The sequence below is a fragment of the Poecilia latipinna genome, unplaced genomic scaffold (genome assembly GCF_001443285.1).
Source record: "Poecilia latipinna isolate Pla-1442-1.1 unplaced genomic scaffold, P_latipinna-1.0 Scaffold4859, whole genome shotgun sequence".
In the NCBI taxonomy this organism is placed as follows: domain Eukaryota; kingdom Metazoa; phylum Chordata; class Actinopteri; order Cyprinodontiformes; family Poeciliidae; genus Poecilia; species Poecilia latipinna.
In genome coordinates this window covers 11,951-17,321 of record NW_015117475.1, presented here as the reverse complement: position 1 = coordinate 17,321, position 5,371 = coordinate 11,951, and the positions used below count along the sequence as shown (strand labels likewise).

At 40.1% G+C, this 5,371-nt stretch overlaps 1 long non-coding RNA gene across 1 annotated transcript; it reads right to left on the bottom strand.

Annotated features, from left to right (window-relative positions):
* Positions 1-1,878: 1,878 nt before the first annotated feature.
* Positions 1,879-5,255, bottom strand: LOC106943085 (uncharacterized). Its single transcript, XR_001423810.1, has 3 exons — positions 5,157-5,255; positions 2,639-2,880; positions 1,879-2,401 (listed from the first exon to the last, which is right to left on the bottom strand). It is a non-coding gene; the product is annotated as an uncharacterized LOC106943085 (long non-coding RNA).
* Between the last annotated feature and the right edge of the window lie 116 nt (positions 5,256-5,371).

The following is a 5,371-nucleotide window of genomic DNA, read 5'->3' as shown; positions in this document are numbered from 1 at the left end:
AAATATAAACTAAAATATAAATTATTTTTAGTATATTTTACATTTCTTATTTCAAATTGCACTTAACATGTCCACTTCAAAAATACACCTGAACAGTGCCACAACACTGTGGTGTGTGATGCATGACTGTAGTAACATTCATGCATCACTAATTCTCTTGTTTTAATGTAAAATGCTCTGTACCTACTGCCATCTAGTGATAATAAAATTACATGATTACGCCGCTAGTCACTACTACAGCAGAGACACTCAAACATGGCGTTATTTGCAGATAATGAATTCGTTTTCAAAAAATCTTTTAAGACCAATTACCGTATTTTCTGGACTATGAGCGCACCATACTATAAACCGTACCTTCAAATTTTTTGGACAACCCCCCGGAAACTAACATATATCAGCCGCACCGGGCTACAGGCTGCTGGTATCTCTGCTGCTCTCAGTTTCCCATAAGGACCCAGCAGAGGGCAGCAGAGGGCAGCAGAGGGCAGGCTTCTAATAACTGATGGATATATTAAGGACGCAGTTCTCTGACTCCAAATCCGGTTTTGTTCAGGCCGAGTTTACCCTCCTGTACAGCCAGATCTATACTCCTCAATTTAGAAGCTGCATCATGTGAGTTTGAAAACATTTCTCCGTCGTGCCTGCTGCTAGCATGTGCTTGTTCTAAATGAAAATTAGCGCGTTCTTCTTTGATTTCCAATTCTGACTTCCAATGATTCACTTCCTGCGAAAGAGCCCCCTGGTGGTTGAAGAAAAATCCACAGAAAAGCTGCATGTTCAAAGTGTAGGAAACACGGGAAATACGGTAGGTGAAATTGGATAATTTTCAAAGCACAGATCACTCATGGTACACGAGTGTGCTGCGCCACAGTGGTTGAAAAACAGAACTGCTCTCTGTTTTACAAGTACTTCTAAAATTGTGGCAGTGATAGTTAACCATCTGTAACCATCTGTTACTCTGGATGGTTAGAGTAACAGAAAGACCTTGAAATAATTTTGTGAATTTATTTAATCTCTTGTTGAAACTCTTGTACAGTTTGACCCTGTGCAGGTTATTCATATTTACATTCGTGAACAAAGTGATATTTCAGTTTTGTCAAATTTATACAAAAACAGGGTAGGCTTATTAGCATACAGAGGATGGAACCCAGATAACCCATGACGTTAAATCAACGCTGAATTATAGTTAGAATTGTTGACTTTTGGTTGAAGTCTACAAATGTTGGTGGATCAACCATCAATCAACCATCCAATCAAGCCGTTGAAACTGTGACTGAATCAATGTTTTGTGGTTGAAATCTAATGACTGAAATGCTGATGTCTGATCAACATCTGATCAATATTGAATCAATGTCAGATGTATTGCCGCACCCCTTCCCCTCCTCTCCTCCTCATCAGCGCTCTGGGTCAGAGTATTTTATTACTGAGCGGGGGTTATCACATTTAAATTAACCACTGCAGAGGATAGTGGGTGATGATTCCTTTCTGTACATTTTCTTACTTGTTCATAACAATTCTCACTGACTGTTTTTGTGTTATATATTGACACAGAAACATCTACAACTTACTACAAAAAGTGGAGCGGTCCACCTCCACCATTTACATGAGTGGGATGGCCCAAACACACAGCTGATTCGCTGTTGGCTTGTTGGCAAAGATGTTAATTTAATGTTGAATTATGACAAAGGTTGCATCTATGGTTGAGGTCGACCACTGACGATGGATCAACCATGTAACAACCATCCACCTCTAGCCAATTAAGTAGCATTGAAACTGTGTCATTGAATCAATGTTGTTTTGTGGTTGACATCAAATAGATGAAATGTCAACGTCGAATCAGAAAATTTAATCACCACAAAAAATTGTTGTATACTTTGCTGTCCTTCAAATGAGACTCATGTTTCATAAGTTGTTACAGAGCAGGTTTAAGAGTGAATGTAAAAGTGCTCAAACAAAAAAACCGGGTTATAAGAGAGGGGGGAAGATGTGGCAAAGGTCAACAAGCCAGGACTGAGGACGCATACGAGTCGTGCGCTTTACCTCTCCAAGGCAAATAAACCATTTTCAATATCCAAAAGACTACAGACTAACTGACTTCTGGCATTAAAATATCTTTGTTTCTTAATAAAATGTAAAGTCTTACCAGTAGCTGCAGTAATGTTGATGCCACTGCTCCTGATGTTGTCAAGAACAGAGAAGAGAGTGAATGTGTAGTTTGTTGCAGGAGTGAGAGATGAGACTGTGTAGTTTACTGGTCCATCTGCAACTGGGGCACTGATGAATGTCTCCACACCATTAAACAGGAGAACAAAGCTGGTGTTGATGTTGATCTTGTTCCACTGCAGAGTGATGCTGCTCTCATTCTGTGCTGAAGCTGTAAAACCTTCTGCATTTGGTGGAACTAAGATAAAAACAATACAATCAGTAACAGGCAAATGCAACTGGAATGTGTCAAAAAACATTTTGCTTTTGGGTTTTGTAATTCCTTTAAATTCCTTTAAATTGTGAAAAGCAAAACTTTCAGAATTTGTTTTATTTTTTTCTGTGTTACATAACAATTTTTCCCAACATAATTTTTCCAAATGTAAACTTGGGGATTATTTATGGCCTCTGAAACAGCAGAAATGAGATACATTACTTTGTTTGTAGCAGACGAATGGATAACTCAGGCTGCAGCTTTCATCCGACCATCTTCCAGAGTCACTAAAGGATCCAACAACACACTTATCACCAGAGGGACCGTTGGGCTCGCCATTTGCAAAGTGTCGAAACAGAGAGTCGCTGCCATCAGACCACAGCATTTCCCGATACAGTCCAATCCAAACAATTCCGGGACCTATTAGGTTTCTGATGATGTCATTTTCTGCCTGATTTCGTACACTAGGATGGAAAAAACAACATGAATAAATCATCATATTAAATACAGTACATAAGGAAAACTAATCTGTGTTGGGTTTCTTTTAATTTTTCTGTTTCAAAACACACAAAAAGACAAAGCTGTGTTGTCCTTTGTTTGTTTCTGTTTTTAATACTCAAGAAAAAAATAAATTGTAATAAAACAGAATCAACCCTCCACCACTCAAAAACCTGCCATCCTAAATGGATTTACCAGGGGCGCCGCCAGGAATCTTGGGGCCCCCCTGCAAAGCTGCTGTTACAATTTTTGAGTCTATTTGACCCATCATCACAATTTTTAAGGATTGTAACTTTCTTTCTTTGGTTCAATACTGATACTAGCACAATATTTACTGCTGATAAATTTTACATCCAACAGTCTGCATACAGTATGCATGTAGGTTGCTTACAATTTTTCTATTAGTTTTAGATTGCTGAAATATCTCTCCCCACGGGCAACAGTCAAAAGCAACATGCAAAACACACATAAAGCAATCCAGACTTCTCAAAAAATGCTATGTAGTTGCATTTTATTAAAGCTGCTCTATATGACTAATAAAAAAATATGTAATATGTTTTCTCCATATTTGATAAAGTTGACACCATGTCATGCCAGTTTGTTATGAGACAGATAATCTGTGAAAACAATCCATCTCCTCCACCTCCTGCCTAAACTACCATTGCTAACTAAAGTAATGCAACGTTATAATAGCAGCAGAGCCGGAAAAGGGTAGAGTGCCTTCTCCGGGTCAGGGGGGTCGTCCTGCCTCCAGTGGAGGAGTTTAAGTATCTGGGGATTTTGTTCACGATTGAGGGAAGAAAGGAGGGGGAGATTGACAGGCGGATTGGTGCAGCGTCTGCTGTAAAGCCGGCACTGTACCGGTCCGTCGTGGTGAAGAGAGAGCTGAGTCAAAAAGCGAAGCTCTCGATTTACCGGTCGATCTACGTTCCCACCCTCATCTATGAGCTTTGGGTCATGACCGAAAGAACGAAGTCCTGGATACAAGCGGCCGAAATGGGTTTCCTCCGCAGGGTGGCTGGGCTCTTCCTTAGAGATAGGGTGAGAAGCTCGGTCATCCGGGAGGGACTCAGAGTAGAGCCGCTGCTCCTCCATGTCGAGAGGAGCCAGTTGAGGTGGCTCGGGCATCTGGTCAGGATGCCTCCTGGACGCCTCCCTGGTGAGGTGTTCCGGGCACGTCCCACCGGGAGGAGGCCTTGGGGAAGACCCAGGACACGCTGGAGGGACTATGTCTCTCGGCTGGCCTGGGAACGCCTTGGGATTCCCCTGGAGGAGCTGGAAGAAGTGGCTGGGGAGTGGGAAGTCTGGGCCTCCCTTCTGAAGCTGCTGCCCCCCTGACCCGACTCCAGATGAAGCGGAAGAAAAAGGATGGATGGATGGATGGTTGGATAGATGGATAGATGGATGAATGGATGAATGGATGGATGGCAGCAGATGTAGTAAACAAAGCTGTTCAGTCCATGTTGGTCACACTTCCAAATATTAAATTTACTTTTACAGCCGTTTCGTCAGGGTCAGCACGTCTCTCTTCATAGTGAAGGATGGCTGTTTCACACTTTAGGGAATTTCTGGTAAGCTTCATAGTATTGAACTGGCTCACTACATTAGTGACTGGGTAAAGTGTAAAACCTCAACAGAGTCCACGCATCAATGGAGCAACCATTTCTCAAAAGCTGAGAACACAGACCCTCTGTAAGAATCAAAGCGTAGAAACCAGGGCTGGATTTTTACTGGGCTAAAATGTTAAGCTTCTGCAGCTTTAATTTTTTTTTAAGATGTAAGGATTTTAAATCCTTAGTTTTCTAATTCACATAAAGGTAGCAGAAACTTAAAACATCTCATTAGACGATGTGTTAATGGAATTAAAGAGATTTGTTTAATAAACAGGCAGCTGTATAAAAAACAAGTAGAAAAAATATTTAAAGGAAAGACTGACACGCGGAAAGAAAAAGCAAAGTATGACAAACGATAAGAGTTACCAGAAATGCAGGAATACAACTTGCATAACTCAGCAACAGGGGAAACGGGAAGTAAATGGAAAGCAGCAGTAAGAAACAATGCACTGTGCTTAGTGCCAAAATAAACCACCAAGTGTTAAAGATAAAAAATAACAAATGAACTTCTTAAATAACAAAACAAAACCCCAAATGAAAATGTCTGTAGAATTTATGAACAAGAACTACAATCCCTCTTTATATAGAGTGTTGGCATCGATGCAGTATTTTGCTTGCAGTATTATTACCTGGCCAGGTCAACATAATTCTCACGGCAGAATTTCTGAGCTTCTGTCCAGGTTAATGAAATGCTACTCAAAACATAGGATGGTGATCCACCTACTGCACCTGTAAATGTATAGATGAAATGTAGAATAAGAAAACTAAAAGAAAATATACTTTAATTTATGTATATTATATATATATATATATATATATATATATATATATATATATATATATA